Source organism: Mustela putorius, unplaced genomic scaffold (genome assembly GCF_011764305.1).
Source record: "Mustela putorius furo isolate JIRA1106 unplaced genomic scaffold, ASM1176430v1.1 tig00003923_pilon_pilon_pilon, whole genome shotgun sequence".
NCBI classification, from domain to species: Eukaryota; Metazoa; Chordata; class Mammalia; order Carnivora; family Mustelidae; genus Mustela; species Mustela putorius.
The window spans coordinates 7,250,977-7,264,751 of NW_025422068.1; positions in this window are offsets into that span (position 1 = coordinate 7,250,977).

The window sequence follows — 13,775 nt, forward strand, 5'->3', positions numbered from 1 at the left end:
ACTCCAGACTTAGAGCCTGGCAGCCCCCGAAAGTATCAGACAGAGACTCAGGATCTGACAGCAGACTCCCTCTGCTGTCAGTGCAAGGAAGACTTGAATAGACATGTTTGAGAGAGAAAATCCAAGAGACCCGTACATGTTTGGGGATAGGGAAAAACATCACACTGATACATCAGACATCAGATTGACCAAAAACTTGAAGTCTGATAATAGGGACACCTGGGGGGCTTAGTCGGTTAAGCGTCTGCCTTCGGCTGAGGTCATGATCCTAGGGTCCTGGGATCAAGTCCCATGTTGGGTTCCTTACTTAGCAGAGATTCTGTTTCTTCTTTTCCCTCTGCCTCTCCCTGCTTGAGCTCTTTAAAAAAAAAAGTCTGATAATAAAAAGTATTTGCAAGTCTATGGACCAGTAGAAACTTGTACATTGCTAGTGGGAGGGCAAATTGGTACAACCTTTTGTGGATAATAATCTGAAGGTCCGTGTATCCAACAACCTAGCCGTTCTCTTCATAGGTATATGTCCTAAAGATTTTGTGCTCATGTCCGTCTGGATACAGGTACTGGAAAGCTCATCGTGGGGTGCCTGGGTGGCTCAGTTGGTTAAGCATCTGACTCTTGGTTTCAGCTCAGGTCATGTTCTCCGCGTCCTGGGATCAGTCCCCATGTGGGGCTCTGTGCCCAGTGGGGCGTCTGCTTGAGATTCTTCCTCCCCCACATATGCACAAGCTCTTTCTCTTTCAAATAAATAAGTAAATCTTCAGGAAAACCAAAAAGAAAAACAAAGCTCATCGTCCTGACCTGGAAACAACCCAGATGTTCCTCAGGAACAGAATTAATAAATAAAGAAACATTTGTACAATGGAATACTACAGAGAGTCGTGGAAATTAACTTGGACTACATGCAACGAAGTAAACGAATCTTACATTGGGCCAAAGAAATACGGTGCTCTGTGTCTGTCTGACGTTTGTATCAAGTTCAAAACCAGATTCAACCTGCGTCTACCAGAACATAACTACATGAGGGAAAGGATCTTTATTACTGTTTTTTCAAGGGCTTAGAACAGAGAGGAGGACATATCAGATGCTAGTGAATATTGGATAACCTTGACTTTGTTGTGTAGGGATACATATGTGGTTACAAAAGATACAGGGAAACCATTACCATAAACTTTGGGAGAGGGTTCCCTGCAGAGATGAGGGAGGAAGTTAGGAGGGGGAAGGGCTGGCAAGGGAGGTGTCTTCGGAAGGGCTGGAAATTTCTCCAAGGGGGTGGTGGTTGTAGGAGCGCCCCCTTGAGTTCACTCCTTAAACTGTACTTCTGTTTTTTGTTTTTTTTTTTTAAGATTTTATTTATTTATTTGACAGACAGAGATCACAAGTAGGCAGAGAGGCAGGCAGAGAGAGAGAGGGGGAAACAGGCTCCCTGCTGAGCAGAGAGCCCGATGCGGGGCTGGATCCCAGGACCCTGGGACCATGACCTGAGCTGAAGGCAGCGGCTTTAACCCACTGAGCCACCCAAGCGCCTCTGTACTTCTGTTTTATGTGTGTTTCTCATAGGTAATATTTCATAGTGAAAGAACTAATGTGACAGTCTTCGAGTTTATTTGGTTTCCTTTTTATATCCTTGTTTTGGAGCACGGGTGAGAGAAAGGGACAGGTGGGGACAGAGAGAGAGGACAAGCAGGGAGAGCCGCAGAGGCAGAGGGAGAAGCCGACTTCCCGCTGAGCAGGGAGCCCGATGTGGGGCTCGATCCCAGGACCCTGAGATCATGACCTGAGCCGAAGGCAGATGCTTAATGACTGAGCCACCCAGGCGCCCCAGTTGGGTTCCTTCTTTAACACCCACTGGCTGTGCCATAAGGGTAATCTGGACGCAGACCGTTTCCTCAGCTGTAAAGTGGGCACGAGAGGAGTCACTTCACGGTGGGAGAGATTAAACGAGGATCAAACAAGATAAGCCCTGTATAATTCATGTTCGCCGCCAGGGCTCAGCTCGCCCGTGCGGTGCTTTTGTGTGCGTGAGAACAGGCATCCTCCTCACAGACCCTGCCGGGGCAGGGTACCCAGCCGGGTGAGCGATGGCCGCATTGTGTTGATTTAGGAAGAGGTGGTGGTGGGGGGGCAGGGATGGGTGAAACAGGGGAAGGGGATTAAAACATACAAATTTTTAGTTATAAAATAAGACGAGGGGATGCATGAGGCAGCCTGGGGAATATAGTTCATACCGTAATGACTTCATGTGCTGACCGCTGGTAACGAATTACTGTGATGATCACTTTGTCCCATCTAGAAATGCTGAGTCCCAGTGCTGTGCGCCCCAAACCGGCATCACACTGTGTGTCAACGTATACTCAGTGGCTGAGTTCTGGCCCCACCTCTGAGTACCTCTCTTCTGTAGTTAAGTTGGGGAACTCTGCCGCCAACTTGGGGGTTGGCATGTAGTAGATGTTTCCTGTGACTGCCAGGATGCAGACCCAAATCCCTGGAAATCCTCTGGAAAGACAAGCTAGGCAGCCTCTGAGCAGAGCTCAACTCTTCCTCTTTGAGTTTTAATGCTTTTATTTTATTTTTTTATATTTTTGAAAAAAAGATTTGAGAGAGCATGCTGACAAGCAGGGGTTGGAAGGGAGAGGGAGCGGGTCAAGGAGGCACCTGCTGAGCTCGAAGCCCGATGGGGGGCTCGATCCCAGGAACCCGGAATCATGACCGGAACCCGAGGCAGGTGCTTAACTAACTGTGCCCCCCCAGCCCAAGAAGCTTTTTAATTTTAAATTTTTTAAAAGATTTTATTTGCCAGAGAGTGAGAGAGAGAGAGAGTGCGAGCAAGCAGGGGAGCAGCAGGCAGAGGGAGAGGGAGAGAAGCAGGCTCCACACTGGGGAAAGAGCCTGACAGGGGACTTGATTCCGGGACCCTGGGACCATGGCCTGAGGAAGGCACTGAACCGACTGAGCCACCCAGGCGTCCCCAGAGAAGTTCTTTTTACATCACCCACAGGAAGCATCGTTGCTTGACCCTATTGTGGTGGTATTTTAAAAAATTAAAAAATTTTTAAAAAATTTAAATAACCACCCAATGTGGGGCTCAAACTTAGAACTCCAAGATCGAGACTCACGTGCTCTACTGACTGAGCCAGCCAGGTGCCCCTCCTACTGTGTTTTAAAATACAGTGTTACTGGAAAGAGTGATGATTGGGGACCCTTCCCATCAATCCCTGGCTTCGGTCTCCAAGTTGGATCTGGAGGATGTGAATAGCAGTTCTCTGTTTTTCAGCTTCCTCCTTTTTTTTGTTTTTAAACATATTTACTTATTTAGAGAGCACATAGAGGGGAGGGGCAGAGGCAGAGGGAGAGAGACTGTCAAGCAGACTTCCTGTTGAGAACAGAGCCCTCATGGGACTCTATCTCATGACCCCAAAATCATGACCTGAGCCGAAACCAAGAGTTGGGTGCTTAGCAAAGCCACCCTGGGGCCGTACAGTTTCCTCATCTTTCAAATTAGAGTGGAATTGGACCTGTGTGTGTGTGCTTTGCTGTGTGGGAACGCGGGTGCTTCTGTTAGCAGGATGGGACATGATGAGGTTGGGGCCGTGCTGAAGTCCCCCTGCCCCAACCCGCTCACTTCACCCCACGAAAGACATTACCTTCTAAATTTTTTCGAAAATACAAAATTCTGGGGGTGCCTGGGTGGCTCGGTCAGCTAAGCATCTGCCTTCAGTTCTGGTCATGATACTGGGATCAAGCCCTGCATCTGGCTCCTTCTCTGCCCCTCCCCTAGCTTGTGCTCTCTCTTCTCTTGCTCACTCTCTCTGTCAAATAAATAAATAAAATCTTTAAAAAATGCATTATATATGTATATAATAAAAATATAATATAATAGAATAGAATCTTAAAATGCATTATATATGTGTATATATATAATATATATGATGCATTTTTAAAGATTTTATTTGACAGAGAGACTGAGCAAGAGAATATATAATATATATATTATATATATACACACACTTTTATATATTTATGTGTGTGTGTATATATATATATATATAAAATTCTGTATGAGAATTCATTTGAAGACAGGGTTTTCTACCGGGCAGGGTGACACTCTAAAGCTCTTCTTCTTGGAACATTCTCTGACTCTTAAGCCGTCCTGATGGGAGTCCAATACAGAGATCAACATGTGAGTTTGGGTGGCAGGCTTAGCACTACTCCCTTCCCTCGAATGGACCTTGAACAAGTTACTACGTTCAGGAATTTTCGGTGGTTTTGACAGTAAAATGAGTGACACGTTTTGCAGAAACATAAATGCTGAAGAAATGTTAATCATTTTACTGGAGAACTGGGTAGGTCCTGGTATCATGAATTTTTGCCTTTTCCATGCCCAGTAACCCGTATTTTATGCAGTTTTAGACCTGAGGGAGGGTCCGCTGCTCCAGAGAAAGGGGACCGTGTTCCCCAAACAATGGGAGCATGTAGGCTTACTTGATCTCCTGCAGTTCCTGTAACGAAGCTTAGTTAATAAACTCCCTGACTTCCATCCTTCTCTCCTGCGGAGTGATTCTATTTAACAAGTCAGGGAGAAATTTCACTTCACTCTACCTCCCAGTTTTTGAATTCACAGTGCCTGGGTGAAATTCACGCTTGGGGGTAAAAAGCAAACAAACCAGTTTTGTTTTAATGGCTAGGTAATCGGCCAGTGACAGCAGAGGCTGACAGGGACCTTGGGTTTTTTGCTTACAGAGTCCTTCATATGGGAAATCGTGAGTTTTAAAAGTGCAGGTAAAAAAAATCAAATTAATTAAGTGACTATTCCTGGGTTTTTAAGACAGTTGGAGAGCAGGTCCTTCGCACCCAGTGCCCAGATTAATTTCGAACGGCATGTCATTTTCTTTTATGTACTCTTTGGATTCTTTTCTTTAATGGGGCAGATGTCATTGGGAGGACTAGCGCAACAGCAACAATTGGTTACGGGTCTGTGGCAAGTAGATTTTCAATGAGGACATCGCCCCCCAGTGCTGGAATGTGGCTTAGCCAGGAGCATGTCCCCAGCTCAGAACCTCAGTTGAACATTTTGACCAGAAGAGCTAGACTCTTACCCTGATGTGCCATCTGTTTGTGGGTTCTTAAAAGAATTAATGGTAGTTACACAGTATCATAGAAACCTGCAATTACCAGTAACTGTTGCCCTTTTGGGTACTGGTTGGAAAGCAAACATGAGCAGTTCCAGGGACTGTAATCTTCTGTAAGTATAAGGTGGAGATGGGGGCACCTTTAGATGTAGCCACTCATTTCTGTGACAGGTTTTGACTCACAGGACTTTTTTTTTTTCCACGTTTGGGATAAGTGGTTGATGGCTGTGTGAATCTCGCCTCTAGAATCTAGAACCTTTTGTCCTTCTTAGAAGATAATCTTATAATCTTTATGTCCCTTGTATTAAATATTGTTGGTGTTCTATTCTGTATACAAGCTCAGGATATTGGATTCAGTGTTTTTAACTTGGTAAACCAGGCAGACAAAAGGTGTATCTGGGTTTTATTAACAGGAAGAGGGAGTATGTTAAAAGATCTCTGTCTTATCAGTCAGGGTCCAACCAGGAGACCAGGAGACTGTAATTTGAAAAGGAAATGTTAAGCCTAAACATTAACTCTTACCAGGGAGCAAGGTAACAGGAAACTTGGCTAGTAGGACTAAAGCAAATGTTAAAGGATACAGGAATAGCAGCTCTAGGGAACAGCTGGTGCCTCCAGGGCCGAGAGAGCACTCAAGGGGAGAGCAAATCAAAGAGACCCCCCCTAAGCCCCTCACCCCGCCCTCCTCTTTGTCTGGTCTCTGGGACGAGTTCCAGACCTCATCGGAGAGTGTGCAGCTATGACCCATTCCCTGGTGGAGAAATCACTGAAGGGCCACCTTGATGGAACTTGCTAGAAATAGGTCTTCTAGGGGTGCTCAGGGAAGCTGTTCCAAAGGAGGTGCCTTGCTTGCCAACCAAAGAGGGTGTCCAAGGAAGCCAACAGGGAGCTGCTGTTGTCTGACTGCCCCCTGCCCCCTATACCCCCTGAGCAAGGAGTCCTGGCAGCTGTGGGTCCATTAAGGAGATTGCTGGGGAGCACTGAGGAGCCTGGAAGAAAACTCTTCCTCAGCCAGCGTTCCTCCTACGCCCTCTAATGACAGACTTTAACACTGTGTCAGCAGACAAAGGCAAAACACAGCTCCCTTTCTCTCTTGGTGGTGCAGGTGGTGGACGGGGCAGCGGTTGGGATTCCTGGGTCCATAAGTTGGCTACAGACCCACTATGTTTTTTATGCCTTTCAAAAGTACAGAGCATTCAGAGGGATCCACTATCTGCCAATATAACCACTGTCCTTGTCGCTGCTAAGCTGTGGGTGCTGGGCACCGAGGACTCACTGTGAATAAAGCATTCTGGGACATCTACTTCCTAGTTCATGGGACGAATCAGTAACCTTGGCCGCAGGGTGTGGGAAACTTTAGGATGTGGGGAAGACATAGGAGGTGTAGGAAATTAAAATTATTTGGGGGATGATGACTTCACTAAGGCTAGAGGGCATGATGTAGGAAAGGGATTGCTCTAGACTGAATTTGTGGTCTCCCCTCACCCCAAAGATGCATCATTGTTGATGGCATTAGCAGATGAGCGGGAAGAGCCTTTGGGTGGTGACGAGGTCATGAGGACAGAAACTTCATGGATGATAGGAGTGCTTTCATTGACTAGACCCCACCCTCCCGCCGTGACCCTCCGCACACCCCACCCTCGCTGCCCCAGCTCCCTCTCTCCTTCATGGGAAGACACAGCTGGGCTCTTTAGGAACCAGGAACCAGCTCTCCCTAGACACCAAATCTAGGTATGTATCTGTGGTACACACTGGGTATGCTGATCGGATTTTGACTGAACAGCCTCTTCCACCTAAAAGACAAATGTCATTTAATGGAAAGCGTATAGGTGAATAGGTCATTAAAATGCGGGCCTCTTTCAGAAACCCTGGGTGGTACCCTCACGTAAGCCCCCAACTCTTGGCTTCAGCTCAGGTCCTGATCTCAGGATCCTCCTGAGATTGAGTCTGGCCCCCGGCTCCAATTCAGTCTGGAGTCTGCTTGGGATTCTCTCTCCCTCTCCCTCTGCTCCTCCTGCTTGTGCTCTCTTTCTCTCTCTTAAAATAAATAAACGCATCTTAAAAAAAATGCAAACCTCTCTTTATCTCTGGTGCCCACGCGGGAGCAGAGTGGAAGGGCTGGCACCGGGAGAGATGCTGAGATACAGGTTCCTCTGTGTGGTTCTGTTGTGTTTGGTGCGTTCCCCAAGCTCCTTCCTGCTGCCTCACCCATCACAGAATCCCGCCAGATGGGACAGCTGAGGATGTGCAGCCAGTTACGTGAAACACGCTCTGGTCTCATTTCCCGCGCCCCTCTTTGAACTTTTCCACCCTTTCTCTTACTTCTGGAACAAACCACTAAGGAGCTCCCCTACTTGCTGTTTCCTTGGTTCTCCCCCCTATTTCTTGAATGTGATCCATTCTGGCTTTCATCCCCTCCATTCAGGGCTGGTGTGGACATTGTGGACCTGAAGCTTCTATAGTTTTTTTTTTTTTTTTTTTGCTTGTTTTGTTTTTTGGGTGGAGTAGCCTCTGTAGGAAAATGAATATCAAATTAGGAAGCAAAAGTAGGCATGGAAAGAAGTGATTGGGATGAGAAAGTGAGTGGTGACAACTTATGAATTTCAAAAAGCTGGTAAATACGGGCGCCTGGGTGGCTCAGTGGGTTAAGACTCTGCCTTCGGCTCCGGTCAGGGTCTCAGGGTCCTGGGATCGAGCCCTGCGTCGAGCTCTCTGCTCAGCGGGGAGCCTGCTTCCCCCTCTCTCTGCCTACTTGTGATCTCTCTCTCTCTCTGTCAAATAAATAAATAAAATCGTAAAAAATTAAAAGCTGGTAAATACTGCAAAGTCCAGGAAAACAGTGGTCTATTGTGTCCCATGATATACTTTTATATGACTTACCCCGCGTTTCTGGGTTTGGCATGCTCTTTGTTTCCTCATCTACCAAAATGTTATCTTCTAAAGAGGGAATATAGGGGTGCTTGGGTGGTTCAGCTGGTTAAGCGACCGACTCTTGACTTCCGCTCAGGTCATGATCTCTGGGTGGTGAGTTGAATCTGGAGTGGGTCTCCTTGCTGGGCCTGGAGCCTGCTAGAGATCTGGAGATTCTCTCTCTCCCTCTTCCCTTCTCTGCCCCCCTCTCTAAAAACATAAAAATAAATTGAAGAGGGAATATAAGGATAATTTAGTCTTGCCTCTAACATAGTTGATCACTTCTTCTTTTTTTTTTTTTTTACTGTTGATAATGGGGATACATAAGACCTACAGCCTTACCCAAGGTTTGGGTGTTCTTTGTCTTACTGCTACAGGTTTTTGCCTGAAAAATGGAGGACCTCTCAGGGATGCTATTTTGCATCATCTGCTTAACCGAAAGAAATAAAAAGCATATATTAATAGTTGTATTCACAGCATTATTGAATCTATTTTTGACAGGAGAGAACTTTCATCATTGATGACGTGTTGATAAGAATGAAGAGCCTGCTTATAATTATGAGTTTTGCCTCGAAGAGTTTCTTGATCTGTGTATTTCCACCCTCCTCTCTTTTCCGCTGCCTGACTGTTCAAGGTGCAGGTTGCCAAATCCACAGAGCGTGGATCGGTCCCGCTTTTACCTCTCAGGGCTGGGTTGCTCCCTTCTCAGGGAAACCCATTTTCTCTTGCTTTCCACAGCTTCCTGTTCTCCTGGGCTTTGCTTTTGTTGCTGGCTATTCCTTTTCTGTCTCCTCTGTGTGACCGGGCTCGGTCCTTGGGTTTCTTGTTTCAACTCACTCACTAGTGATCCTGTCCTGCCTTGTCCTTGTACATGCTGGATATAAACTGATGTTCTCCCAAATCTATGCCCCTAGCTTAGACCTCTCCCCAAGCCTTAGACGTGTAAATTACTCATCTGCTCTTCCCTGGGTTGCCTGTCTCATGAGCATCTCCAAACAAACAAACAAACAAACAAACAAAAAAGTATGTTCGGAGATACAGCCTTCCAGTCTTCCAGTTATGGAATGAATGAGTCACAAGAATATAGTCAATGGTATTTTTCTTTTCTTTTTCTTTTTTTTTTTTCTTTTTTTGCAAATTTAGTTATTGGGATGCCTGGGTGGCTCAGTCAGTTAAGCGTCTGCCTTCAGCTCAGGTCATGGTCTCAGGGTCCTGGGATCGAGTCTAGCATCGGGCTCTCTGCTCAGCAGGGAGTCTGCCTCTCCCTGTCTGCTGCTCTCCCTGCTTGTGCTCTCTCTCTCTCTCTGACACATAAATAAGTAAAATCTTTTAAAAAAATAAAATAAAAGGGTATATTTCTGAAATTCCATAGAGGCCCCGAAGGCTGATAGGTTGCAAAGGAGGAGGTCTGTTTAGATCTTCTGTGCCTGTTCATACTTTCTCCTCAGGTGGACCTAGTCCTAGCTGGCAAGTCCCATTTCAGCAGTCAGCTTACTCTGGATTCTGGAATTTTCTGCCCAGCTTTAGGTCCAAGAGGAATGCCTCCAGGCACCACTGAGGTGCCTGGCTAGGAATGTGTATTTGCCCTCCTGGGAGTCTCCTCTCCCCTCTGGTCCCAGTTCTGTCCTTGGGGCCTGACCCTACGTTGGAAAGCTTCCTTCCTGAAAGGCAAGGTGATAGTTGGCAAGGCCCATAGAAAGTCCCGTTGCTGTTTGCATAAGGAACCGAAGGCCTTTGAGATCTCCATGAATTAAAATTCAAAGGTTGACACTCTGGAAAAGAGCATGGAGGTTCCTCAAAAAGTTGGAAATAGAGCTACCCTATGACCCAGCAATTGTACTACTGGGTATTTACCTTAAAGATTCAAATGTAGTGATCCAAAGGGGCATGTGCACCCGAATGTTTATAGCAGCAATGTCCACAATAGCCAAACTATGGAAAGAACCTAGATGTCTATCAACAGATGAATGGATAAAGAAGATGTGGTATATATATACACACACAAATATATACAATGGAATACTATGCAGCCATCAAAAATTTGAAATCTTGCCATTTGCGACGACATGGATGGAACTAGAGTATATTATGCTGAGTGAAATAAGTCAGTCGAAGAAAGACAACTATCATATGATCTCCCTGATATGAGGAAGTGGAGATGTAATGTGGGGGGTTTGGGGGATAGGAAAAGAATAAATGAAACAAGATGGGATGGGGAGGGAGACAAACCATGAAACTCTTAATCTCACAAAACAAACTGAGGGTTGCTGGGGGGAGGGGGGTCGGGAGAGGGGGGTGGGGATATGAACATTGGGGAGGGTATGTGCTATGATAAGTGCTGTGAAATGTGTAAACCTGGCGATTCACAGACCTGTACCCCTGGGGATAAAAATACATTATATGTTTATACAAAAATAAAAAAAATTAATTTAAAAAATTCAAAGGTTGAATATCAGGGGAGGAGATGAGGGAAATTATCTCTGCTGGAACCTTCCTCAGGTCCCTCAGATGACAGCTTCTGACAATCTACTTCTGTGTGGTTACCAGTCCCTGAGAAACACAAACTATTGATTTTCTCTGTGCTATGGGACATCTTGGGCTTTGCGTGTGTGTGTGTGTGTGTGTTTAAATCTTGGGGTTTTATGTGTTTTCACTTGTACTTTCTAAGTTTAATTTTTTTTTTTAATTGAAAAATAATTGGCATGCAGTGTTGGGTTCCTTTTAGGTGTCTGGCGGAGTTTCTTGATATTAATACACATTACAGAATGATTGCCACTGTGGGTCTGGATACCATTGATGACCAGTATTTTTTTTTTAAATTTATTTTCAGGATAACAGTATTCATTATTTTTGCACCACACCCAGTGCTCCATGCAATCCGTGCCCTCCATAATACCCACCACCTGGTACCCCAACCTCCCACCACCACCCCTTAAAAACCCTCAGATTGTTTTTCAGAGTCCATAGTCTCTCATGGTTCACCTCCCCTTCCAATTTACCCCAACTCCCTTCTCCTCTCTAGCTCCCCATGTCCTCCATGCTATTTGTTATGCTCCACAAATAAGTGAAACCATATGATAATTGACTCTCTGCTTGACTTCTTTCACTCAGCATAATCTCCTCCAGTCCCATCCATGTTGATGCAAATGGTAGGTATTCATCCTTTCTGATGGCTGACTAATATCCCATTGTGTATATGGACCACATCTTCCTTATCCATTCGTCTGTTGAAGGGCACTGAAAAATTGAGCTTTTATTGAATGATTTCCCCATTATTTGTTTTCCCAACAGCTTACTAGGATTTTTGTTACCTTCTGGGGAGTCCTTGTTCTCTGGTTGAAATATGCTGCTTTTGGGCCCCAATACAACACTTCCTTTTCCTTATATGCTCGGTTTAAAACCATGCAAGTGAGCCCTCACCTTTTCTGGGTTCTTCCACAGTGAGTCATTCCACAATTTCTAGAGGTTCAGCTGCTGTTGATAAACACTTACTTCTTTTTAACAAGCAAAACATTTGAGTTTTTCTCTTCAATCAGCATAGGGTTCCAAATGTCTGCTGAGAGTTGACGATCTCTTTCAGGGCCAATATGTTGGTGAAGGTTTTGAATAAAAATGAATTACCACCTGGCTCCTGTTTTTTTTGTTTTTTAAATTTGTTAAGGATATTAACCCTTTTGCCATATAGTACAAGGGTTCCCCCCACCCCCATCCCAGTTTACTGTTTGGCTTTTGAAGTTTGAGGGTTTTGAATTTTTTTTTTAATCCTTAAAAATTAAAAAAAATTTTTTATTAACATATAATGTATTGTTTGCCCCAGGGATACAGGTCTGTGAATTGTCAGGCTTACACACTTCACAGCACTCACCATAGCACATACCCTCCCTATGTCCATAGCCCAACCACCCTCTCCATACTCCCCTCCCCTCAGCAACCCTTAGTTTGTTTCCTGAGATTAAGAGTCTCTTATGGGGTCGACTGGGTGGCTCAGTTGGTTAAGCCGCTGCCTTCGGCTCAGGTCATGATCCCAGCATCCTGGGATTGAGTCCCACATCAGGCTTCCTGCTCAGCAGGGAGCCTGTTTCTCCCTACGCCTCTGCCTGCCACTCTGTCTGCCTGTGCTCACTCTCTCTGACAAATAAATAAATAAAATCTTAAAAAAAAAAAAAAGAGTCTCTTATGCTTTGTTTCCCTCCCGATCCCATCTTGTTTCATTTTTTCCTTCTTTATCCCCCCAAACTCCCCACTCTGCCTCTCAAATTCCTCGTATCAGGGAGATCTTAAGATATTTGTCTTTCTCTGATCCACTTCTTTCACTCAGTTTAATACCCTCTAGTTCTATTTGCACTGTTGCAAATGGCAAGATTTCATTTCTTTTGATGGCTGCATAGTATTCCATTGTATATATATACCACACGTTCTTTATCCATTCATCTGTTGATGGACATCTAGGTTCTTTCCATAGTTTGGCTATTATGGACATTGCTGCTAGAAACATTCGGGTGCACGTGCCCCTTCGGATCACTACATTTGTATCTTTAGGGTAAATACCCAGTAGTGCGATTGCTGGGTCATAGGGTAGCTCTATTTCCTACTTTTTGAGGAACCTCCATGCTATTTTCCAGAGTGGTTGCACCAGCTTGCATTCCCACCAATAGTATAAGAGGGTTCCCCTTTTTCTGCATCCTCTCCAACATCTGTCATTTCCTGACTTGTTAATTTTAGCCGTTCTGACTGGTATGAGGTGATATCTCACTGGTTTTGATTTGTATTTCCCTGATGCCGAGTTTTCATGTGTCTGTTGGCCACCTGGATGTCTTCTTTGCAGAAATATCTGTTCATAGCCTCTGCCCATTTCATGATTGGATTATTTGTTCTTTGGGTGTTGAGTTTGATAAGTTCTTTCTAGATTTTGGACATGAGTCCTTTATCTGATATGTCATTTGCAAATATCTTCTCCCATTCTGTCAGTTGTCTTTTGGTTTTGTTGACTGTTTTCTTTGCTGTGCAAAAGCTTTTTATCTTGATGAAGTCCCAATAGTTCATTTTTGCCCCTGCTTCCCTTGCCTTTGGCGATGTTCCTAGGAAGAAGTTGCTGTGGCTGAGGTCAAAGAGGTTGCTACCTGTGTTCTCCTCAAGGATTTTATTGGATTCCTTTCTCACATTGAGGTCTTTCATCCATTTGAGTCTGTTTTTGTATGGCATAAGGGAATGGTCCAGTTTCATTTTTCTGCATGTAGCTGTCCAATTTTCCCAACACCATTTGTTGAAGAGACTGTCTTTTTCCCATTGGACATTCTTTCCTGATTTGTAAAAGATTAGTTGACCACAGACTTGAGGGTCCATTTCTGGGGTCTCTGTTCTGTTCCGTTGATCTATGTGTCTGTTTTTGTGCCAGTACCATACTGTCTTGATGATGACAGCTTTGTAATAGAGCTTGAAGTCTGGAATTGTGATGCCACCAACTTTGGCTTTCTTTTCCAACATTCCTCTGTGTATTCGGGGTATTTTCTCCATATAAATTTTAGGATTATTTTTTCCATTTCTTTGAAAGAAAGTTGATGGTATTTTGATAGGGATTGCATTAAATGTGTAGATTGCTTTAGGTAGCATAGACATTTTCACAATGTTTGTTCTTCCAATCCATGGGCATGGAACATTTTTCCATTTCTTTGTGTCTTCCTCAATTTCTTTCATGAGTGCTTTATAGCTTTCTGAGTACAGATTCTTTGCCTCTTTGGT